The sequence below is a fragment of the Mus musculus genome, chromosome 8 (genome assembly GCF_000001635.26).
Source record: "Mus musculus strain C57BL/6J chromosome 8, GRCm38.p6 C57BL/6J".
Lineage (NCBI taxonomy): Eukaryota > Metazoa > Chordata > Mammalia > Rodentia > Muridae > Mus > Mus musculus.
In genome coordinates this window covers 86,156,798-86,182,544 of record NC_000074.6, presented here as the reverse complement: position 1 = coordinate 86,182,544, position 25,747 = coordinate 86,156,798, and the positions used below count along the sequence as shown (strand labels likewise).

Below are 25,747 nucleotides of genomic sequence, written 5' to 3'. Positions count from 1 at the left end.
AGAGACAAGCCAATCCCTGAGCCTGGCTAGCAGCCAGCCAAGCACAACCTAGCATAATCAACAAGCCCATGAACATAATGAGAGGCCTTGTCTTAAGAAACAATGTGGGCCCTGCCTCTTGTTGCCTACAGCACTCGGGAGACCAAGATCTGGCCCTGCACCTCACTTGGTAGCATAGTAGAGCTGGCCATGGAGGGGAGAAGGCATGGGTGAGCCACCCCAAGAGCATGAAATCAGGAGATCTGGCCCTGCCCTTTAGATGGGGCAGTGTCAGAGAGCTGGCCATGGTGGTGTGAGTGCAGGAAAGTTGGTGGGTTGTCCAACTCAGCTATGACCCAGGCCCAGATCCAGGGCTTGGAGTTAGCCCAGCCCAACATTTACCCCATGTATGAACTACTGGAACACCTGAAAGGGTCAGTGCTGCAGATCAAATACTGCAGGATCTCTATGACCTAGGGCAACAACAGGATATCAGAGAGAAGTCCCAGTAAGGATACCGTATTGATAGTGTAGCAGCCTCAAACCAGACCAATGACTCATTGCAATGAACATTTGCAAGTAAAGACGTGTGGACAAAAGGATGCACTCTGACACACCGCAGCTTCCATGAAGAGGTGGGTTTCTTTGTTTGCTTTTTTTTTTTAAATTTTGGTTTTTAAATTTTCTTTTCTGGGGGTGGTTGCAAAGGTAGAGGGCAGATAAAAAAGGACCAGGAGATAAGTAGGATTGGGATTTATGAAGGGAAATTAACCAAGAATCAATAAAAAGTTAAGAAAGGAAGGAAGGAAGGAAGGAAGGAAGGAAGGAAGGAAGGGAGGGAGGGAGGGAGGGAGGGAGGGAGGGAGGGAGGGAGGAAAGAAGGGAGGAAGGAAGGGAGGGAGGAAAGAAGGGAGGAAGGAAGGAAGGAAAGAAGGAAGGAAGGAAGGAAGGAAGGAAGGAAGGAAGGAAGGAAGGAAGGAAGGAAGGAAGGAAGGAACTGGACAGGACCTAAGGAAGAAAGACAATTGAGGTTGTTCTCTGGTCTCCACTTACACACATGCACACACACAGGTGCATATACCTGCATATACAGGTACACATACATGCACACACACTTCCAGAGTTTACCCATCATACTTTTCACTTTTTACATTTTATTGACACATACTAGTTGGACAACATTTGTATTTCACTGTGACATTTTATATGTGCATATGATGTACTTTGACCATAGCTACTCCCCACAATTCCCCCCTACCCCTTCTGCCTCCCTACTAGTCTCCCTTTAACTTTCATCTCTGTTTTTCACCCTAGATTCCAATTATAAGAAGAGAATGCATGGTACTCGTCTTTCCTGAATCTGGCTTGTTTCAAAGACTAAGCCCCTTCCTCCATCTATTTTCCTATGGTGGCATAATCTCATGCTTCTTTATGGGAGAATAAAGCTCTGCATTTTCTCCATCCATCTGAGGATAGATGTCTCGACTGAGTACAAAGCCAGGTGACCATGAAGAACCAAGTGAGCATTGCTGTGTAGGTGTCTCTAAACTACCCAGGAATATGGCTGGACCATATGGTAGTTCTAATTTCAGGTTGTGGACGAGCCTCGGTACTGATTTTTATGCTGGCTGCATTAATTTGCATTCCCATCAACAGTGTATAAGGATTCCTTGCCCTATACATCCTCACCACATGTTTTGTTTTGTGTTTTTCTTGATTTTGAGCCATGTTGAGATGGAATCTCAATATAGTTTTGTATTTGTATTTCCCTAGTGGAATGGATATTGAACAATATTTTGTGTTGATTGACAATTTGTACTATTTTCTTTTACAAATTATCAAGTCAGTTAATTTGCTCATCTATCGATTAAATTTCTTCTTCCGTAGGTGTTAAATGTTATGTATTCTGGGTACCAATCGTCGGTCGGATAAACACGCTGCCTCTTTGCTGCGTTTGATGCCTCTTCACCTAATAATTGTTTCTTCTGCTTTGCAGAAGCTTTTTCATTTCACACAGTCCCACTTGTCAATTCTCTTGCTATTCCCTCCTGAAAACTGAACTCCTACTCAGACTGGAAATCATCAGTAGGTTGTGAGATCTGATAGCAAGTCACATAGTCCTTTGGTCTTGGAAAATGTCTTATTTATTTACTTATTTATTTATTTATTTATTTTCATACATGTATACAATGTATTTTGATCATATCCCGACACCCATCTCCCAATCACACACCTCCGTATTTTCCCCCAACTTCATGACATCTTAATTGTTTATTTGTTTATTTATTTATTTATTATTTACAATTTAAATATATAAAGTACTTTTTAAAAAAGATTTATTTATTATTATATGTAAGTACACTGTAGCTGTCTTCAGACACACCAGAAGGGGGCATCAGATATCATTATGGGTGGTTGCTGGGATTTGAACTTAGGACCTTTGGAAGAGCAGTCGGTGCTCGTAACCCCTGAGCCATCTCTCCAGCCCCTATAAAGTACTTTTTTATGAGATTTGATATCTTGATACATTTCATTGGGAGTTTTATCCACTGAGTCTGAAATTGAGGTAATATTCATGACACAAAATACTTATTGTTTAGCGTAATACATAGTGTTTTCTTTTCCTATCAGTGCATTAGTGTTCGCAACAACACATAATTATATGAAGAGTTTCTCCTGTGTTTTCTTTTTTTTTATTACGAATTTTCCTCAATTACATTTCCAATGCTATCCCAAAAGTCCCCCACACCCCCCCCCACTCCCCGACCCACCCATTCCCACTTTTTGGCCCTGTACTGGAGCATATAAAGTTTGCGTGTCCAATGGGCCTCTCTTTGATTTGACCTTAGTACAAGGAGATAGAAATGGATCAATTCACATTTCTCTACATGATAACCACCAGTTGTGCCAGCACCAATTGTTGAAAATGCTGTCCTTTTTCCACTGGATGGTTTTAGCTCCCTTGTCAAGGATCAAGTGACCATAGGTGTGTGGGTTCATCTCTAGGTCTTCAATTCTGTTCCATTGGTCTACTTGTCTGTGACTATACCAGTACCATGCAGTTTTTATCACAATTGCTCTGTAGTACAGTTTTAGGTCCGGCATGGTGATTCCACCAGAGGTTCTTTTATCCTTGAGAAGAGTTTTTGCTATCCTAGGTTTTTTGTTATTCCAGATGAATCTGCCGATTGCCCTTTCTAATTCGTTGAAGAATTGAGTTGGAATTTTGATGGGGATTGCATTGAATCTGTAGATTGCTTTTGGCAAGACAGCCATTTTTACAATGTTGATCCTGCCAATCCATGAGCATGGGAGATCTTTCCATCTTCTGAGATCTTCTTTAATTTCTTTCTTCAGAGACCTGAAGTTCTTATCATACAGATCTTTCACTTCGTTAGTTAGAGTCACGCCAAGGAATTTTATATTATTTGTGACTATTGAGAAGGGTGTTGTTTCCCTAATTTCTTTCTCAGCCTGTTTATCCTTTGTGTAGAGAAAGGCCATTGACTTGTTTGTGTTAATTTTATATCCAGCTACTTCATCGAAGCTGTTTATCAGGCTTAGGAGTTCTCTGGTGGAATTTTTAGGGTCACGTATATATACTATCATATCATCTGCAAAAAGTGATATTTTGACTTCCTCTTTTCCAATTTGTATCCCCTTGATCTCCTTTTGTTGTAGAATTGCTCTGGCTAAGTCTTCAAGTACTCTTTTGAAGAGGTAGGGAGAAAGTGGGCAGCCTTGTCTAGTCCCTGATTTTAGTGGGATTGTTTCCAGCTTCTCACCATTTACTTTGATGTTGGCTACTGGTTTGCTGTACATTGCTTTTATCATGTTTAGGTATGGGCCTTGAATTCCTGATCTTTCCAAGACTTTTATCATGAATGGGTGTTGGATCTTGTCGAATGCTTTTTCCACATCTAATGAGATGATCATGTGGTTTTTGTCCTTGAATTTGTTTATATAATGGATTACATTGATGGATTTTCATATATTAAACCATCCCTGCATCCCTGGAATAAAACCTACTTGGTCAGGATGGATGATTGCTTTAATGTGTTCTTGGATTCGGTTAGTGAGAATTTTATTGAGGATTTTTGCATCGATATTCATAAGGGAAATTGGTCTGAAGTTCTCTATCTTTGTTTGATCTTTCTGTGGTTTAGGTATTAGAGTAATTGTGGGTTCATAGAATGAGTTGGGTAGAGTTCCCTCTACTTCTCTTTTGTGGAATATTTTGTGCAGAACTGGGATTAGATCTTCTTTGAAGGTCTGGTAGAACTCTGCACTAAACCCATCTGGTCCTGGGCTTTTTTTTTTGGCTGGGAGACTATTAATGACTGCTTCTATTTCGTTAGGGAATATGGGACTGTTTAGATTATTAACCTGATTTTGATTTAACTTTGGTACCTGTTATCTGTCTAGAAATTTGTCCATTTCTTTCAGGTTTTCCAGTTTTGTTGAGTATAGCCTTTTGTAGAAGGATCTTATGGTGTTTTGGATTTCTTCAGGATCTGTTGATATGTCTCCCTTTTCATTTCTGATTTTGTTAATTAGGATTTTGTCCCTGTGCCCTCTAGTGAGTCTAGCTAAGGGTTTATCTATCTTGTTGTTTTTCTCAAAGAACCAACTCCTCGTTTGGTTAATTCTTTGAATACTTCTTCTGTTTCCACTTAGTTGATTTCACCCCTGAGTTTGATTATTTCCTGCTGTCTACGCCTCTTGGGTGAATTTGCTTCCTTTTTTTCTAGAGCTTTTAAATGTGTTGCCAAGTTGCTAGTATGTGCTCTCTTCCGTTTCTTCTTGGAGCCACTCAGAGCTATGAGTTTTCCTCTTAGAAATGTTTTCATTGTGTCCCATAAGTTTGGGTATGTTGTGGCTTCATTTTCATTAAACTCTAAAAAGTCTTTAATTTCTTTCTTTATTCCTTCCTTGACCAAGGTATCATAGGGAAGATTGTTGTTCAGTTTCTAGGTGAATGTTGGCTTTCCATTATTTATGTTGTTATTGAAGATCAGCCTTAGGCCATGGTGGTCTGATAGGATACATGGGACAATTGCAATATTTTTGTATCTGTTGAGGCGTGTTTTGTGACCAATTATATGGTCAATTTTGGAGAAGGTCCCGTGAGGTGCTAAGAAGGTATGTCCTTTTGTTTTAGGATAAAATGTTCTGTAGATATCTGTCAGATCCATTTGTTTCATAACTTCTGTTAGTTTCACTGTGTCCCTGTTTAGTTTCTGTTTCCACGATCTGTCCATTGATGAAAGTGGTGTGTTGAAGTCTCCCACTATCATTGTGTGAGGTGCAATGTGTTTTTTGAGCTTTACTAAAGTGTCTTTAATGAATGTGGCTGCCCTTGCATTTGGAGCATAGATATTCAGAATTGATAGTTCCTCTTGGAGGATTTTACCTTTGATGAGTGTGAAGTGTCCCTCCTTGTCTTTTTTGATAACTTTGGGTTGGAAGTCGATTTTATCCGATATTAAAATGGCTACTCCAGCTTGTTTCTTCAGACCATTTGCTTGGAAAATTGTTTTCTAGCCTTTCACTCTGAGGTAGTGTCTGTCTTTTTCCCTGAGATGGGTTTCCTGTAAGCAGCAGAATGTTGGGTTCTGTTTGTGTAGCCAGTCTGTTAGTCTATGTCTTTTTATTGGGGAATTGAGTCCATTGATATTAAGAGATATTAAGGAAAAGTAATTGTTGCTTCCTTTTATTTTTGTTGTTAGAGTTGGCATTCTGTTCTTATGGCTGTCTTCTTTTTGGTTTGTTGAGGGATTACTTTCTTGGTTGTTCTAGGGCGTGATTTCCGTCCTTGTATTGCTTCTTTTCTGTTATTATCCTTTGAAGGGCTGAATTCTTGGAAAGATAATGTGTGAATTTGTTTTTGTTGTGGAATATTTTGGTTTCTCCATCTCTGGTGATTGAGAGTTTGGCCCGGTATAGTAGCCTGGGCTGGCATTTGTGTTCTCTTAGTGTCTGTATAACATCTGTCCAGGCTCTTCTGGCTTTCATAGTCTCTGGTGAAAAGTCAGGTGTAATTCTGATAGGTCTGCCTTTATGTTACTTGACCTTTCTCCCTTACCGCTTTTAATATTCTCTCTTTATTTAGTGCATTTGTTGTTCTGATAATTATGTGTTGGGAGGAATTTCTTTTCTGGTCCAGTCTATTTGGAGTTCTGTAGGCTCCTTGTATGTTCATGGGCATGTCATTCTTTAGGTTTGGGAAGTTTTCTTCTATAATGTTGTTGAAGATATTTGCCGGCCCTTTAAGTTGAAAATCTTCATTCTCATCAACTCCTACTATCCGTAGGTTTGGTCTTCTCATTGTGTCTTGGATTTCCTGGATCTTTTGAGTTAGGATCTTTTTGTGTTTTGTATTATCTTTGATTGTTGTGCCGATGTTCTCTATGGAATCTTCTGCACCTGAGATTCTCTCTTCCATCTCTTGTATTCTGTTGCTGATGCTCGCGTCTATGGTTCCAGATTTCTTTCCCAGGGTTTCTATCTCCAGCGTTGCCTCACTTTGGGTTTTCTTTATTGTGTCTATTCCCTTTTTAGGTCTAGTATGGTTTTGTTCATTTCCATCACCTGTTTGGATGTGTTTTCCTGTTTTTCTATAAGGACTTCTACCTGTTTGGTTGTGTTTTCCTGTTTTTCTTTAAGGACTTGTAACTCTTTAGTGGTGTTCTCCTGTATTTCTTTAAGTGAGTTATTAAAGACCTTATTGATGTCCTCTACCATCATCATGAGATATGTTTTTAAATCCGGGTCTAGCTTTTCGGTTGTGTTGGGGTGCCCAGGACTAGGTGGCATGGGAGTGCTCCGTTCTGATGATGGTGAGCGGTCTTGATTTCTGTTAGTAGGATTCTTATGTTTGCCTTTTGCCATCTTGTATTCTCTGGAGCTAGTTGTTATAGTTGTCTCTGGTTAGAGTTTGTTTCTCAGGTGATTATGTTAGCCTCTATCAGCAGACCTGGGAGACTAACTCTATCCTTAGTTTCAGTGGTCAGAGTACTCTCTGCATGCAAGCTCTCCTCTTGCAGGGAAGGTGCCCAGATATCTGGTGTTTGAACCTGCCTCCTGGCAGAAGTTGTGTTCCACTCAACAGAGGACTTAGGATCCCGTGGCGGATCCTGTGTGGGTCCTTGCGGGTGTCCAGAGACTCCCCGGGCCAGGGACCCCGGTGCTCTAGTGGACTGGAAGGGACTTGAGCCCCGTATCAGGCCGGGTTATCTGCTTCCTTTATTAATGCAGTCTCAGGTTCCGCATGGTTGGATTGGAGCAGGCGCTGTGTTCCACTCACCAGAGGTCTTAGGATCCCATGGCAGATCCTGTGTTGGTCCTTGCAGGTGTCTGCAGACTCCCCCAGGCCAGGGACCCTGGTGCTGCAGTGGGCCGGCTAGAAGGGACTTGAGCCCCGTATCAGGCCGGGTTACCTGCTTCCTTAATTAATGCAGTCTCAAGTCCTGTGCGATTGGATTGGAGCAGGCGCTGTGTTCCACTCACCAGAGGTCTTAGGATCTCGTGGCGGATCCTGTGTGGGTTCTTGTGGGTGTCCGGAGACTCCCCCGGCCAGGGACCCTGGTGCTGCAGTGGGCCGGCCGGAAGGGACTTGAGCTTATTTGTTTATTTTTATAACCCATTGAGTCTAGTTAGTTCAACTTACCAGGGCCAAACTCCCGAAGAAAACTTATTTTTTTCCTTTCCAAGCAGACACCAGTTGCCAATAACTCTCAGTGGAGGTGGGCTTTATGGTGACTTCCCTTAGACAGGTTTTACCTTGTGAATTCATGGGTGCAATGGCTTTGTGAAATAACTTTTTGTAAGTACAAGAAATAGCTCAAGAGTAGCAACCATCTCCTGAACTGGAACAGCCAGTCAGTCCTAAGTGGGATGACCAGGGGATGAAAAGATAAAATGATTTAAAAGTTTGGGATCAGGGGGTCTTACATAGCTAGTGGCTCATGCAAACAAGAGGAACACAAGATATGTCAAGGCCCAGCACACAACCACCTTGGGACTGTAACTCCAGTCTCTTCAGGGAGAAAAGCCAAGTCCCCACGAACCTTAACTTCTGGTGCCAGCCCCTGACTGGACTTTACTGAGTCTGTTCCTTAGAAAAGATATAAATCTAGATTCTTTTTGTCCTTTCACCAGGGCCTCTGAAAAGCCTTGAGTCAGCCTGGCTCTCAACAATGTTCAGTGTTGTCTATCCAGGATCCAGCAGAAAGTCAATCCTTTGCCAGGTCCTTGAGAAAAAGTCACCAACAATCTCAAGACTGCTAGCCATGGCTACCACCTCATATCCTTATCTCACCATGTTGACCCTCTCTGAGCACATGACACAAGAATTTTTGCACAATGGCTACAAAGTGCAATTATTCAGTTATCGATGGCTGAATGTGGACCATTCCAGAAAAGCAGATTATGAAGAGTCTCCAGCTGCTGGGATCATTTGATAAAAGCATCTTAGCAAGTCTGGAAGAGTCAAGATCTCTCAATAATGCTTATCCTCAAAACATTAATAACAAATGAGTGAGACTAGGGAGTGAGGGCCATGTGTCCACACAGGAACAAATGCATGAGGAGAGGCAAACAGAGCGTGAAATGTGTGAAGTTTCACATCCCTACAGTGAAATCCCGGAGGCACCCAACTGAGAAAGAGAAATGACTTGTGTGTCCTGTGATTCTGTAGAGTCTAATCCAAGATGAGAAGAAGCTCTGGGAGAGAGCACCACACCAGAGCTAGACTATGTAGCAAAACAAAGTATAGGCATCATAATCCAGGAAGCAGGGAGATGAGAGGGGCACAACCCTTAGGAACTGAGGGGTTTCTCATATGTCTCACCCCTCAAATGTCCCACCACCTCCATCTACAATCTCCTGGGAACAAGCCTTTTAGATGTGGACCTGTTGGGGAACACTCATCCAAACCATAGCAAAAGGTCTAGTGGGAATTTACAAACTTTAGATTCCCAAATATGCCTATGCTCGGCCCACACATGTGGGTCAGACAGATATTCCTGATGCCTGTTTATTCCTGTGGCCTGAGCCAGAGAAACAAATGTGAGTTCACTTCTGCTCATTGATAATGGCAAAGAATAATGAGGCCAGCAAAACCCTGCCACACAAAGCTGGGCCTTCCCATACACCCAGGAAGATATGAGCTTGAGACAGAGGGGTGGACATATCAGCAGATGGCTAATATCTGAAAGATGTTCCACACTGGGCAAGGGTAAGGAGTATAGTGTCCCTACCAGGTCTCAGTCATGGGTCTCTTTCCTGTATTGGTGGTGAGCAGCAGTGAGTAATGATGCAGACATATTTGTTCCACACATGTTCCTACAACATACAGGAACAACTGACTGTGAGAAAACACAATCACCCACAAGTTTCCATTCTTATCTCCCGGTATCTTTAGGGTAGATATCTTCCTTTGCACTCTCTAGGTCCACTCTTATCCTGTTCCTGCAAGGCTAACCTCTATGGGCCAGCCACATCAACAGTCTTCCATGTCCTCTCATCCAGTGAATATTCACCAGTAGACCAAGAGAGAGAGAGGAATCAAGGTCAAAGTAAAAATTGAGGTCAACTTCCACCCACTTCTGCAGGTCACCCTGATTGACAGGCACCATCTAGCAGAATAGCATGTATAGTCTGCATAAGCATCTGCAGATTCATGGAAAATGACTTAGACTAAAAATGAGTGGTGTTGACTATGAGGAAACTGGTTAGATTTAAGTAGGGCAGAAGGTACATAAAAATTTCCCATTTTTCCTAAATATTGGTTTAGATATCTTTGATAGAATATGTTCATAATCTTTTTAAACTATAAGTAGTTGTATTGGCCATTTGTGGTGTGTGAGGGCCCTTTGCCTTTGTGGTCACATTGCTTGGCTGAAACCATTTGGTAATCACAGACTAGCTAACACATTTGGTACACTTTCCAATACTGCAGAGGCAGAGGCTGTGGTGGGAACTTCTTCATCCTGTGCCAGGGGCAGCAGTTCCTCACTTGCCCAGTGCCACAGTTCAATTTCCAGTTATTGGAAGATCTGCCTAGACTCCTATTAGGATTCTCCAGAGAACAAAACCATTTGGGAAGAAGGAACAGATAAAGGATTTTTATAAGAAAATAGCTCATGTGATTGTGGAGGCTTGGCAAGTCCCAGGAGCTGCAGGGAGTAATTAGGAAAGAGACAAAGGCCAGTTCAAGTCCAAACAGAAGAGCCTGGTGACCCAATAGAGGACAATCAGGCAGTGTGAATTTTTACTGGGCAAAGAAATCTGTGTGTGTGTGTGTGTGTGTGTGTGTGTGTGTGCGCGTACGCACGTCCTGATGGGACTTTAATGTTCATTACAGAGACCAATCTGCTTTATTCAGTCTGCTTATTTAAGCATTAATCTTGGAAAGGACCTTCACAGAAACATCCAGAATAATGGTTGACCAAACTATCTTGGAATCCAAGCAATAAACCACTCTGATTGATTCTACCATCTATCCACAGCTCTTAATAAATGTTTCCCCCTTAAATTAGCTTAGTGTAGCTAAGAATTTCATTCAATAAACTAAGCCATGATAGACTGTAGTTGCTTTAAGACCAAAGCCTTCAAGAGAGTGAGGATGCAGACTTAGCTGTGGGTGGCATGAAGACAGTGAAGATTGAATGGCATCTAGCTGGCATTACATCGCATCTAGCCAGGAGTAAAATGTATGTGATCATCTGAAATTGAAGACCTATTGAGATCAAGGCAGGGAACAGAATGGCTGATGGAATATGGCATTGTGAGTTCATGAAGGACGTGAGTACTTCTCAGTATGTTAATAACTTGAATTATGTATCTTCAGCTCAAGACACAAGAGTAGACCCAGGGAACTTTCAAAGTCATTACAGAAGATGATTTTCATAATTATACAAATTAAATATATAAATATATTATAATATATAAATAGATATATTACATATTTATATATATTATATTTTCCAGTCCTCTAATTGGGTCACCAGGCTCTTCTGTTTGGACTTGAACTGGCCTTTGTCTCTTTCCTAATTACTCTCTGCAGCTCCTGGGACTTGCCAAGCCTCCACAATCACATGAGCTATTTTCTTATAAAAACCCTTTATCTGTTCCTTCTTCCCAAATGATTTTCTTTCTCTGGAGTGTGTGTGTGTGTGTGTGTACATATGCATGGATATATGCTAATTAAATATACTAATTAATTTAATTAAACATAAAATTAATTTATATAATTGTTTAAAATATTATTTGTATATTTATAAGGTAGATGCAAGCAAAAGCCAGATAAAAATAAGGCCTGATAGTGTTTGGTAGTGTTCCAATGTTTTCTGTCAAAATGTGGGCATGAATAAGGAAAAATGTGACCTTGTAGATTCAGTTGGTGATTTTTGAGGAGTTGGCCACCTCTGAGGACCTTGAGCCTCTAAGGCTTGCTGATTGCCATGCAGCAGAGACAGCCTCCCTGCTCTGCCTAGAGATTGTAACTCTGCCTTTGCCGAGGTGTCCATAGTTACATTACCTGAGGCTTTTGCATTGCAAGGGACATTAATTCTCGTGCTCTGCTTTAAAAACCTCCCTTTACCTTCAGGCTGGACTCCCAAGTACAGCGTCAGACCAAATTCAAAGCCAAGCCCCCAAGAAGAAGCTGAAACAATAAAAAATGGTAACAACTTCAGGGTTTGCAATTTCTTAATACTGATCTGGGGAAGTGTTTGAAATAGATTCTGGAGGTGCCAGGCACAGAAGGCAGGAGCACTTTTGGTTCCAGGTATATCTGCATATGCAATTATACTTTCAGACACTGGACCCAGTGGTCCACCTCCACTCATGGAGGTTCTATTTGCTTATTTGCTGAGTGGAACCAGACCAGATGGTAATCTGCACAGAATATATTGTAAACACAAGAAATGCCCTTTGCAGTGGAGAAAAACCTCACAGAAAAGATAAGGCCAAGAGTGCCAGGGTGGTTTCGTCAAGTGTGACCTGCTCATACAACGCACAAGTATATGTTCCCTAAGGGCTGTCACCTGTGTACTGCCAAGATGACCCAGATGAATTCCTTCCCCACCAACCTGTTGAGTTTTGAGGGCAGAGTGCTTTTATGGCAGAGGTTGCACACTGGTTAGGCAAGCTGAAACCCCTGACAGAGTAACCTCCAGACCACCTCTAATCTCATTGTAATCCCACTGCCCACTCAAGGACATGGCCTTCAGAGCCTTGAGAGATGACATTTGCCATGACTCATGGAAAGAACCGTGAAAAAAAAAAGGGAAGGAGGTGACTCACCAATGGCTGAAATATCTCCAGCTAATCCTAAAAGTCATGAAACATCACCCCTCCACACCCACACCCACACACAAACACACACACACACACACACAGAGAGAGAGAGAGAGAGAGAGAGAGAGAGAGAGTCCATCTCCTCTTATTTCTCTTATCCTGTGACTTCCCAGACTTCCAACAGCTAAGAAGCTGATTTATGAGCCTGCCACCTCGCTCTCCTACTCTTCAGCCAATGATAAACCCTCCTCCTATTCAATCAGCACTTGGCTCTTTTACCAATTCCAAGAGGAAAAAGAAGCCTGTTTGGGTCAAAGAAAGAACGTGGCCTAGATGACATTTCCTTCCTCAAGTAATGGAAAAATACATTGTTGATCCACATTTCCAAACCCTTAGGTGAATCTTGACTCTTCTGTCTCTCTGGTGCAACACTGAATCCACAGGCAGATTACCGTGGCTGTGCCTTTATAACCAAAACTCATCTGGTCCACTGGCTTGTCTCCTCCGGGCTGCTACCCAGGGCTTGAGAATTGGCCCCCTGAATCTTCTGCAGTTCATCCTTATCATTCCACTGTGGAGACAATGGCTACAGTGGCCTGTGCTGTGTCTTTTGTTCAATAACCAATCTCTAGTTATCTGATAGCAACTGGATTTCTTATAATTCAATTCAATTTAACACTAACTCTCAAAATTATCATGTATCCCCGACATGTTAAAGATTTAGTCCCATGATATTGCCTCCACTTCAGAAACTAGCCACAGCTGGCTGGGATCTCCAAGATACCAGGATACCAGGACTTCTGTGCAGACTGTATTTGAACATTACACCAATTCATTCTCTCCCCTCCCTATGTCAGATAATTTGCTAGTGTGATTTGAAGATCTCTGGAGTGTGCCACATTTGCCATTCCAGCTTTCTAATGAACAGGGACATCCTCAGAAACCATCAAGCTGAGGAGATGCAGAGAGAGGGGGCAAGGAATGAGGCAGAATATTACACCCTCTTCAGAGACCCTACTTTGATGTACAGATGTGTTCACTGACTCGAAAGCTCTCCCAGCCTCTGTATTTCAAGCTTTAGTGGAAATTTCATTATACAAGCACAACTGATTAAATAATCTCCATTGGTGAATGAACCACATTCCACCCTTGAGAGGTGGAGCAAGGCTAAAAGATACAACTTCAGACCTGTGCTTGACTTTGCTGGTGATCAGCAGCTGCTCTGAAATGCTATAGCATTTCCTCAATCCTCCATCATCTAATTAGCATACAAACACTCCTGCCACGGAGCCAAGGGCATTCATTCTTTTTTGAATATACAGTTCAGAATATTAACCTTATTCACCTGATCATAAAACCAGTCTCCAGAAGTTTTTCATCACTCAAAACTGAAATCCTATCCATTAAGAAACTCCTCATTTTGCCACCTACTCCCCACCACACACAAATGAATCCCTAGTACCTGCTATGAATTTGACTATGTTTAAGTGTTACATGTATGTAGAATGATGCAGCATTTGCTTTTTGGGCAATTGGCTTATTTCACTTATCATAATGTCTTCATTAGCTAATATTACTCCTCCTTAAAGCAGGAGTATGCATGCTGTGTGTGTCTGTGTGTGCGTGTGTGTCTTTGTGTGTGTGTATATACAATCATATGTGTCTATTCATTCGCCATCTGTTGAATTTTGGTTGTTTCCACTTCTCAGTTATGGGTAATGTTGCTAAGAACACAGGTGTATAAATACCTTGGAGACTCCAATTTAAATTCTCTTGAGTGGGGCTGAGATGACAGAGTTGGTAAGTGCTTACCTTGCACTGAATTTGGATCCCCAGCAAGCCATGTAAGAAGTCAGGCACAGCAGTGCACTGGAAGACAGAGGTAGACAAATCCCTGAAGCTGATTAACCACTTAGTCTAGTGACATCAATGAGTTCCCTGTTCAGTGAGAAACTGAAAAATAAGGACAGTGATCAAGAAAGACACTAGTTATTGACCTCCAGCCTCAGTATGCACGGGCACACTCCCACTCTACCCCTCATACATAGATACATAGATAGATAGATAGATAGATAGATAGATAGATAGATAGATAGATAGATTCTCTTGACTGAACCTCAGGATTAGAGTTACTGGATCTTATGATAATTCTTATCTTAATGTTTTGGAAAACTATGTATTATTTTCCATAGTGAAATCACCATTATACAATCCTACCAATAGGGGACAATGTTTCAACTTTTCTACATCTTCACCAAAACTTGTTTCCTGTGTCATATTTGTTAGTTTTTTTATGTTAGCTTCCTTAGTTATGCTTTTACTGCTGTGAACAAACACCATGACCAAGGCAAATGTCATAAAGGACAACATTTAATTGGGCTGGCTTACAGGTTCAGAGGTTCAGTCCATTATCTAGGTGGGAGTAGGGCAGCATCTATGCAGGCATGATGCAGGCAGAGCTGAGAGTTCTACATCTTCATTTGAAAGCTGCTAGTGAAAGACTGACTTCCAGGCAGCTAGGATGAGGGTTTTATAGCCCACATCCACAGTGACACACCTACTCCAACAGGGCCACACCTTCTAATTATGCCACTCCCTTAGCAGAGCATATACAAACCATCCTAATAACTGTGATATGACATTAGGCATTTTAATGTTTGTTACATTTACATACCATCTTTGGAGGAATTTAGGTCTTTGCCTACTTTTAATGTCTGTGTACTTAATGTGTGGCTCAAGACAAGTCCTTGGCCAGTATGGCCCAGTGAAGCCCAAAGTTAATATATCCCTAACCTAAAGCAGCCATTAGGAAGATGTAATGTGGAAGACACTTAAGATGTAGATAGACATTTTAAGGATCTGTAAAGTGGAAACTTTCAGTTTGTTTGAAAAGTCAGTTATTGTCAAATGATGTTTTGCTGGGACACACAAGTGAAAGTATGTTTTGCTAGACACATGAAAGGATGTTTTGTTGAAGCAGACACAGGTGAAAGGATGTTTCGCTAGAGCAGACATGCAAAAGGACATGTGATATTTAGAAAGAATATAAATATGACCCCACAGACAGTGGGAGCTGGAGCATTGGTTCTCTCTGATCCACCTCACTATTCTTCGCTGACAGCATACATATATTGGTTCCTCTTACATTGCATTGTTGAGCTTTGCTTATGGTGAGGTCATAGAGAGAAACTTAGCAAAGAACTTCTCATGAGGTTCCTGCAGCTTCTTGTAGTTTCCAAGTGGACTTGGCTGGTTGGTAACTTTGAAGTTTTTTCTGGATTGAACTGCCCTTGCTGATTCCTGCATGGTGCCTCCTGAGTGGACTGAGCTGCTGCTGCTGCTGATTTGTGTTGGTGTTTTGCTAGAGGACTGGACTGCAGATATCCTGACAATGAAGAGTACACTCATCCCCAAAGAACTATTTCTAAATATGTCTACTTCTCCTGTGTCCTAATAACTTTTCTTTCCCAATACCTCTGGTAGGTGGTGGGCTAGAAGGGAGGTTGAACTCTTATTAAAGTAGGTTGAGAATAATTTATGCCCACAGATATGTAATTTTGGAAATGTTCAGGCAATGCACAGAAAGTTAAGCACAACAGCTGAAGAAAACAATAAATACAGAGATTTAACTTGGATCCTGTCCACTATCACGTGGGTTCTGTTTTCTCTTGAGACTTTGTAGAAGTCATGTTTGGACTGAAAAAGAAATAATTAACAAGGGACTATGTTTACTTTATTAAGAAAATTAATTAACAGGTCAATAGAAAACAGAGTTTGGGACCTTCCACATCTCAACTGCCCACATAGTCTGAACCACAAGGCTAGGTGCAGCTGGTGTGTGATTATTTTATTGATCATCAACAAGACTTAGCTGTCATCTACAGAACATTAAGCACCTGTTGTCTGCAATGCTGGGTTAACGCTATTCACTGTTGCTATTTTCACACACCAGCTCACTATGAACACACATAATGACTATGGTGCCGATTTGACTCCTTGCGCCTGGAAGGTAACTGGAGGTTGTGCACTGCTGTGAGACTGAAGCCACACATGAGTAGAAACAACAAAAGCATACACATGCTTGTGTGACACTGTGGCAAGATGTTGTCATCTACAAAGTTCACAATCACAAACCACATAAGCTACAAACAATAAACACACAAAAATTCATGTTTTAGATAAGTTTACAATTAAACTTATTAGTTCTGGGGCCAGAACTAATTCATAGCTATCTTCAGCCACAGGTTGGACCAGCCTGCTCCAAGTCTTGCATCTCACACATGTACACATACATGTGCATACACACACACAAGCAAAGACATATGCACAGATACATGTGCACACCCACATGGGCATACACACACTCATGAACCTACAAATACACACATGCATGGGCATATACATTCACATGCCCAGACATACATACACATAGAGACACATGCACACATGCACACACAAACACACATGAACACCCAAATAGACATACACACACACAAATATATACATACACACATACTTGGACATACGCATGCACAGATATGTAGACACAGACATATGCACACACAGACACATACATACACACAGACATGTGTATATGTGTGTATGTACCTTATCAAGCCTCAACCTATATGCCAACAACTGAACACCATAAAGAAAGAAGCCTTACTTCCTGATGTTTTCCTGTATCCACATGCAGCTCACACTTAAAGATACAGCAGATTATCATATTTTTGTTTCAAAGGAATATAATTTTTGATACATAAGAATAGGGAAATCTGTTGTTCTAGTCATATATTTTTATCACATTCTGGCTTCCTTGCTGATATCCTGAGATGTCTATTTCTTTTTAATTAAAATTTTATTAGACAATTTCACATATATTATACCCCACACTCTCTCTTATCTTCTTCTTGTCCCTATCAACCCTCCTCCTCCCTACAAGTCCTTTGCCCATGTTCATTCTTGTTTTAATGTGTTTTGTTCTCTTAGGATTCCCTGATTCAGGACCAAGCACATGACCATGCGTATGGAACTCTCCACAGGAGCCTGCTGGGCCCACTGGCAAGTACACAATTCCCATGCCCCATCATCCGCATAGACAGATGCTAATCTAACCCCAAACACAATATTCCTCCTTTTAGTAAACTATGAGGGATTCAGAGACTTGTGGCTGCTCAATGTGCAATGAACGACAGTTGAGTGCTCAGCCTAAAGAGAACATTTATACCACCCCCTCCAAGACTCTAGGAACATTGCAGAAGAGGGGGCAGAAAGAGATGCTGCAGAGAAGGGCTGTGAGATGCTACTTCTGGGCATGACACAGCAGTTGTTGTTTCCACTGGGCCTACATGAGCTTGGGCCCATCAATAGTCAGTCATGTATAAAGGAGGGGACCAATTGACCCTATCTCTCATGAACAGGCTATTAGTTCCTACTTTTATCCTGTCTTTTCTGTTTAAAGGAGTTTCCCACCATCATTTATATACAAGTAATGTTAGGTAGTAAATTCTCTTAGATTTTCTTCATCCATTACATTAATATCGTGATGGATCTCTCTCTCTTTATTCCTGAAAAATATGCACCCTGGATTCAGCATCAGGGCTGGGAGGTCTTTCCTTTCTGTCTCGAGAAAATTCTGTGCCGCTTCCCTCTGGCACTATTACGCTGAGAAATGCACTACTCCTCTTTTTTCTCTCTGTCGCTTTTCAAACTCTAGCTTTCAAGATTGTTTCTTCCTTTCGTTTCAGAAGGCTAATATTGGTATGTGCTGGCACAACTTGGATGGCTTCATCCTGCCTAGAATTTGCTCAGCATTTTCAATCTTCAGGTTTATATCTTTTGGCAACTTTGGAGGCATTAAGCCATTACTTCTTCAGGTGCTCTGTCAGCCATGCTCTTTCCTGTCCTTCTAAAACGCGAATGACACAAACAATAGACCTGCAGTAATAGTCTTCTGTATGCCTGAGGTGCTGTTCAAGCTTTGTGACTACTTTTCTCTCGGTTGTTTAGATTAAGCAATTTCTACTGCTTGAGTTTCTCTTGTCCTCACACTCCTCCCTCTTCCCCCCTCTACCCCCACCCCCAAGCCCCCCACTGATCGAATTCACTGGGGATTATATTAATGCCTTCCTTTTTTAATCCTAAATTTGCACTTCGTTGTTTATACTATTCCATTGAGGCGTCTATTTCTTCATGCACTTCATATTGTTGATAATTGTTCCTTGAGTCACTTTTATTATTGTGTTGGAGACGGCAAAGATTTCTGTGTCAACGTGAACTGGTTGTCATTTTTCATTACATTTGATATTTTTCTAGATCTTCTTACAAGATGACTTTTAATATTTTTATTGATTATATGAAAATGTCACACACTTCTACATAATATTTGATTATGTCTGTCCATCACTGCTCCCTCCAGCATTCCTTAGTGCCCTACCCCGTCTCCCTCAGATGAATGACTTTTTAATTACATTATGAAACTTAAAATATTCTTTAAACTTCTTCAGTTGTAAGTTTTGAAGCTTCTCTGTTAAGGAGAGGGGGGCTCTTCCTTGTTGGCTCTTTGCTGACAGGTAGCTGGAAGGAGAGAAGCCCGGACACATTGGGTTTCTCTGGGGCTGAGCTGAATGGTGAGTGTCAGTGATCCGAGAAAAACCACACCAGGCTGGGAGTCTTATCGAAGCAGGAACTTGCTTTAATGTGGCAGCAATTTGCTTAAATAGACAGGGCAAGGAGGTGGGGATAGAAGAATGGGGTGAGATGACCCATGTGATGGTGTGAGATGACAAGGGGTATGGGGTGATCTCACGGGGCCTATAAGAAATTTATACATCAGTGGTAGCTAAGCAGAGGTAGTCTCATTCAGGTCAGTAGGTCGTGCTGAGTCATTCTCAAGCAGAAGGAAATGACAGGTCTCAAGCCAGGCTCAGGTTTGTCTTCAATGTCCAAACCAAGGCCAAATAGGGCCCAACACTTCCTAGTTCCTACCAAGTGGGAGTAAAAGTTAAAGATTCCTGGTCCATCAACTCTTAGTGTTGGGGGGGGGGGGACACCTCATTTCTTTTAAGCAGAGGGGACTCCCCTTTTGGCCTCCATTGACACCATGTCAGAGGTGACATCAATACTACTAGTCAGTAAAGTTTCAGGTCTCTCTTCTTTCTGCTTTCATGCCTACCAGAGGAGAAGAGAAGGGGCCCTTGTAATAACTGCAGACTTTGGGAGAATTCCAGAGGTTTTTCCAACACTACAGGACACAAGGTCTCTCTTGCTCTTCTGTCACATCATCTCTTTGGAGTAAGTCTTGGGTCCTTTGTACAGGTCTTGAAGATGGCAGTTAAATTTCCCAACTTGGCATTTGATGGTGAAGGAGTAGGGAGCCATTCTTTTCCAATGGTGCTCCGCTAGAGTTGCCCATATGTCTTCTACCTTGATTAGTTTGAATCTGCAATGCTCCACGTAGACTTGTGTTTTGAGCATTAAAGCCCAGCTTACAGAGATTTTTTTCAGGCTCTGGAGCCTGTAGGAAGTGGACCTTCCTGGGAGCCACTAGAAGCAGGCTTGCTTTGTTTGTTTTTGTTTTTCTGGGTCAAGGGTCTCACTACATAGCCTTTGTCAGTCTAAAACACTGTGTAAACACTGGCCTTAAACTCAGAGATCTGCCTGCCTCTGCCTCCTAAGTGCTCATATTAAGGAATTAGGCCACCACACTCCATAAGAACAGAAATTTGAAGGTTATCTCTGCCCCTGTTTCCAGCCACAGTCTCTGCTTCCCTGTGTGAGTCATGAGATCAGCAGTTGATGCATAGCACCATCAATATGGGTGGAACCCTCCTGCCATCATGCCTTCCCCCAAGCAGAGGACTGCAATCCCTCTGAAACTGTGAATCAAACTTTTTTCTTCCTTTCAATTATCACTGATCGCAACTGTGTAAATGTTACTACCCACCTTTCCTGGACTCCTTCGAGTTCTTGGTGTCTCCTTTTGCTGTTTGTTTAGGCTACCACATCTGTTGTTAGTTGCAGGCTGTCAGCTTCATTTGTGGTAAGAGAGAACACTAGAAGTACTTACATGTCTGAAGCTAGCTGAACTCAGTTTCTTCAGTGGGTGGGGATGCCCAAGCAGCAATTGAACTAATAGCTGCTGGAAGGTGGTTGATCATTGAATTCCTAAGGACAAAGGAATCAACAGCTCTGGTCCTACTTGGCTCGTATGATTAATCATGTCATGAGTCTGAAAACAGGACTTGTGAGGAGAAAAGAATGAATCCTATTTCTGAAAGCCTAAGTTTGTCGTGGATGCATAGCTCCTGGGGAATATGCACATGGAGATGACACAAACGTATCCTTGGGATGGTCTGCCTTCCTGTGGCCAGAGGGACTAATGACCAAGGTAATTTACTAGCCACTAAGGACATAAAAACACCAGTGCTGCTTGGAAACTCATGGGCTGCAGCTGTTATGTAACAACAACAATAAAAATAAACACTTCTGAATTCAAGGGAGCTTTAAGGGAAGCATCTGGCCAGTATGTACTGGGAACAGTTTTGGCGGGGATGTGATCCAAGTATATAAAGAGATGTCATGGCCTTCCTTCCTACTTCCCAGCATCCCTAAGAACATACAAGCCCAGGCTTAACTATTCCAGAAACTCTCCCCCTTATTCCTTTGCCCTCTCTTTCTGAACCCTTTCATCTTTTAATGAAAGATACAGAGATGAATGAGATGAATCAGAAGCAGTCTTTCCAGCTGTGATGCCCACAGAGAAAACCACTAGGTGCTCACTAATAACTATTCTGCCATCTCTCATGGTAGACTCAGCTTCACCAGCCTTAGCCCACAAGATTTGAATTGCTGAATAAAAAAGGAATAAACGCATTTATTTTTATTGTACTGAAGAGTCTCTGTTCAAACCTTAATACATACTCTAATGGGCAACTCATTTCTGATGTGGTCTCAGGTCCAGGGTTCAATGTTGCTGGAGATTCAATAATGTATTTGCTACAGTTTTAAATATTCTTGAGTAAATAAATACTGTAGCCAGTCTTCAGCTGCCACTGGTGTGAATGGAAAGGAGCTTGAGAGTCCATGAAAAGATTGCTCTAAGGGAGACGTACAGTTAGCAGGTATGGTTTCCTGTTCTCCCACTTTAAGAAGAATATGGCAGTAACCAGATTCCTCTGAAGCCAGGTAGATGACTAAGTTCTAGCCAAGAGGATGTGAATATGAGAAAGTTTCAGATTGAGCTCCTATAAGGGGGTGCCCTCTGCTATCTTCATCTATAGTGCAAACACAGAGGGGGACAACAGGCAGCAGTGTGGAGATAGCAGAAAAGTAGCCTACAGTAAGATAGGGGAGAAGTTCTATCTTATTCAAAATACCTTTGATGGGTACAGAGAGAGATGTCACTTTGACAGTTTTAGTCTATTTCTTGTCATAATAAAAAGAGTGAGTTTAATACTTGGGTTTTGTTTGTTTTAATGAAGAGGTTTATTCAGCTCAGTTTTTGAGGCTGAAAGTCCAAAATCAGGAAGATTCAGCTACTTGGTTTTCATGGTGGGATGCAGTAAGTTGGTGGGACCAAAGACTGGAGATTGCTTGATGAGGAAGTCGGGGAGATTTAAGCATCAAGTTTTCTGGTTCACTATAGTAGTGCATGTTCATGGGAGCTAGCCAAGGTCCTGAGAAAATTCTAATCTAGTAATCTCTTTTGAGGCTGTTACAATGACCCAGTTACCTCCTGTTAGATTCTATTAAAGGTGCTACTATCTCCTACCACCCTCATTTATCATCACACTGAAATACTGAAGACTAAACTCCTAGTGTGCAAAATTGTTGAGGGGCACACTCAGGTCATATCTAAACTACATCAGGGAGCCCATTCAATGTTCTAACTGATCACACATTATGTTGTCAAGATGCCCCAGTACAGGGGAATGCCAGGGCCAAAAAGGGGGAGTGGGTGGGTAGGGGATTGGGGGGGTGGATATGGGGGACCTTTGGGATAGCATTGAAAATGTAAACGAAGAAAATACCTAATAAAAAAATTTAAAAAAAAGAAACGACCATTCATATTAAACATTTTCTCTTCCTCAAAAAAAAAAAAAAAATGTAACAGAGACAGGGGATAGGGGATAGAACATGGCTTGAGAATCAGGAGAAGGCTTCAGTAAGGCCACTGATGGGTGTGTGATTTGGACAAGTCTATTTGCTTCTGTGGGTTTCAATTTCATTTTCTAAAATGTAGTCTGGACAGACAAGACCAAGACAAGAGCATGCCATGCCAAACACAGAAATGCACCAAAGAAAGAAAGAAAGAAAGAAAGAAAGAAAGAAAAGAAAGGGGAGGGGGAAGGGAGAGAGAGAGAGAGAGAGAGAGAGAGAGAGAGAGAGAGAGAGAGAAAACGAGTAAAATTGAGTGTGCCAGAGGTGAGCAGACACTCAGCAGCCATCTTCCTAACATGCATTTTACAGGAAGGAACCCATGCTTTTTCTCTCCTCTCCCTCCCCACCCTTGGTGTTATTCTCTAAGACATTTGTGTTTTTGAATAAACCTTACACATTGAGTGCCAAAATTCCATCTGCATCTTCCTGCTGAGAAGTCATAATGCCATGTTTATGACACCAGGCTGTTTCCATGGGGACGCTTGTGTCAGTGTAATTGTAGCAGATGACTTCTGGGTATGTTTGAGAAGATGGCTGAAAGCAATGGAAAATCTTCCGATGCACACATTTATTTTTTGATGTTCTGATAACTGACAGCCACAAGAATGATGTTGCTGGAAATAGCAAGCATCAGGCAGAGAACTCAAGCGCCTGCAATCATCCTCCCCTGCCGCAGCGGCCACTTACTCCCCCAGACCTACCTCTCTGAAGGTTTTGGTCTGTATCATTTTCCTCTTTTGTTTGTTTGTAATGCAACAACATTTACATGTGCACATTGCCAGGCTCTATCTGCTCTGCCTGGAGACTCCTGTCTCCCACCTGGGTGGGACTGGGCTTCAGGAGCCTGAACAATGGCGTCTTATTTAAATTCACTACTCAAATTCAGTCTTACACAGAAGCCATCCCTCCCACTCTATCTGCAAATCTGGAAACTTAAATGTAGAGTCTCTTTGTGAAATTTCCTACAGAGGGGGAAAATAGCCATTTAAATGTGTGCTGTGGGCACTGTGAGTTTGGTGAAAATACCATTTTAAAAAAAAAACCTATTTGTTTTCAATATAAAATCGTGGTTTTAAAAAACTTTTCCTGATTATAAAAGTAATTTGGGTCCATTGTGTAAAAAGAATAAATAAATAACAATAAATTGAACATTGAAAAACACTATGATAAAAGGTGCCCCCACCCAAAAAGCTATAAAAACATCATTTCATTACAAATTTTTTTTCTGGATTTTAAATATAAAAAGCATGAGTATTTACATAAGTTGAATCCTGTGATACAGTTCAGACTGAAATGCAAAGATGGTTACAACACAACCCCTAAGCTGTGAACTCTCTCCCCGTTATCCTTGCCACTCCCTGGGCAGTACACCTTCTCTATCTCTGAGTTAGAGAAGGCTTACAGATCGTCAGTAGACAGACATAATGTCTAGCTAGATCCATGCACAAATCACAACTAGTTTGGCCACTCCCAGACTTCTGTGAAGAAGCCCAAGAAAGCCTGGAAGAAGAGCCTTCTGGTTGGGAAGTAAAGACATCAGGTTGAACGAGACACCAGCCGGGTATTCTGCCCCAGCTCACACAGCTGTGGGCCATAGACAAACCACCGAGGGAAGCCCCTCATCCCATTCTGTACAGAAGCAGAGCCACTTATCTGCTCTATGCCCCTAAAAGAATTATCTATCATGTTATCAATGACCACAACAAACTTTGAACTTTTTAAACTGTGGGAACAAATCTTAGATGCCCTCATGTGTTTCCAGCATGTGCTGTTTGACTCACCCCTCATGCATGTGCTTAAGTATCTCCCCCGAGCGACGCTGGAGTGGACAGCTCTTTACGTACATCTGCTCAGAAATGTCAGACTTGAAGAATGAGACTCCTGAGACACAAGAAAATTGAAGTTATTTTTGGTATCATCAACCTGATTATGTTAATGAAGTAGACATATTTGTCTCTCCCCTCCCCAGGATCTCTGGAGAGATTCTCCCCCACATTTTTCTCCAGCCTTCTGTAATCCCAGACAAGATGCTGTGGTTGGTGTAATTTAATTTCTATCATTCACTTATTATTTTTGATAAATTGCTCGTTTATAAAGAGTAAAAGTCATTCAAAACACTGGGCCTGGAATTCTGGGCCTGGAACCTGAGCACTGGAAACTTGGGGCAGGAGGATCACAATGAGAAGACCATCTGTAATTTATTGTGATCCTATTTAGTGCAATCCTGTCAGAAAACAACAAGCCTCTTCAAATAAGAACACAAAAGCTAAACAACAAAAAGTCATTTAAATCAGATTTGCTTTATAACACAGTTATGAATGCATATAGTCTACATCTCTATACAACACTAGCAAGACTATGTATTATATTATTACACATGGCATCGTATAGAATAGTTTATGCTCCATCATACTATACTGTGTAGTACATTTTATGCATAAAAGTATGTTAAATTGAGTGTCTTGCTATTCACCAGCATGTCCTTGCCTCCTTCTTAGTCCTCGATTTAAGAAAAAGAAAAAGTAGCATCCATTTCTGAGGAGAAATCTGGATTTGTGGTAATCTGATCCTATTCCCCCACCACATATCTCCCTGTGGCAACAATCACAAGAACACTTTAGTAGAGAGACTCCATAATATCCAAATGGAACCGTTAGCCAGCTCAATGAGACCACTTGCCTGGGAAGTCTCCCAGGTCCTTACATTTTGCATGTCCAAGGAGTGATTTTTTTAATATTAATATTGAAACATGAGGTCGTTTATAAATAGGATAACCTCACCTTAAGCGTCTTAAGCTCTTCTCACTTACCTTTTCCAGGATCCCAGACACACAGGCACACATATTTACTGATAATATTCCAAAGAAAGTTAGTTTAAAACAATTATTTGACATATATATATATATATATATGTCATTTTAGCCTTTATTAGAAACAGAAACAAATATACCTGCTAATAAGGCAGACATACTTGTTTATTTTTATGAAAAAGCATTAAATCTCACCTGAATCTTCAAAGCTATCGGATGCTAAGCAGCTTCAGGGTTTCAGGGGTTGATCATTGTTTGGGAAATGGCTGAGGGCCACCCCTTCACATAAATACACGGTACAACATAGCAGAAATATGCTTAGGCCATTTCAGAAACTGCCGAAAATTCTGTATTAACCTCAAGCCAGAATCCTTTTTTTTTAAATAGAGGAAGCAACTACATAGCAGTTTTGCTTTTCAAATGTGTAGTCTAATGTGCTATGGGCTGAGAAATGACAGCAGGGACATATTAAAAGCATTTTTCCACAATTAAACT

At 41.5% G+C, this 25,747-nt stretch overlaps 1 long non-coding RNA gene across 2 annotated transcripts in view; it reads right to left on the bottom strand.

Annotated features, from left to right (window-relative positions):
- Window positions 1-24,302, bottom strand: part of Gm33632 — a 55,125-nt gene extending 30,823 nt beyond the window's left edge. Inside the window, exons 1-2 of one of the 2 annotated variants that reach the window (XR_879042.2) lie at window positions 24,225-24,302; window positions 14,095-14,235 (exon numbers count right to left, since the gene is read on the bottom strand). This is a non-coding gene — a long non-coding RNA (predicted gene, 33632). The remainder of the gene's footprint in view (window positions 1-14,094; window positions 14,236-24,224) is intronic. The other variant, XR_387858.2, reaches the window with a different exon arrangement.
- Between the last annotated feature and the right edge of the window lie 1,445 nt (window positions 24,303-25,747).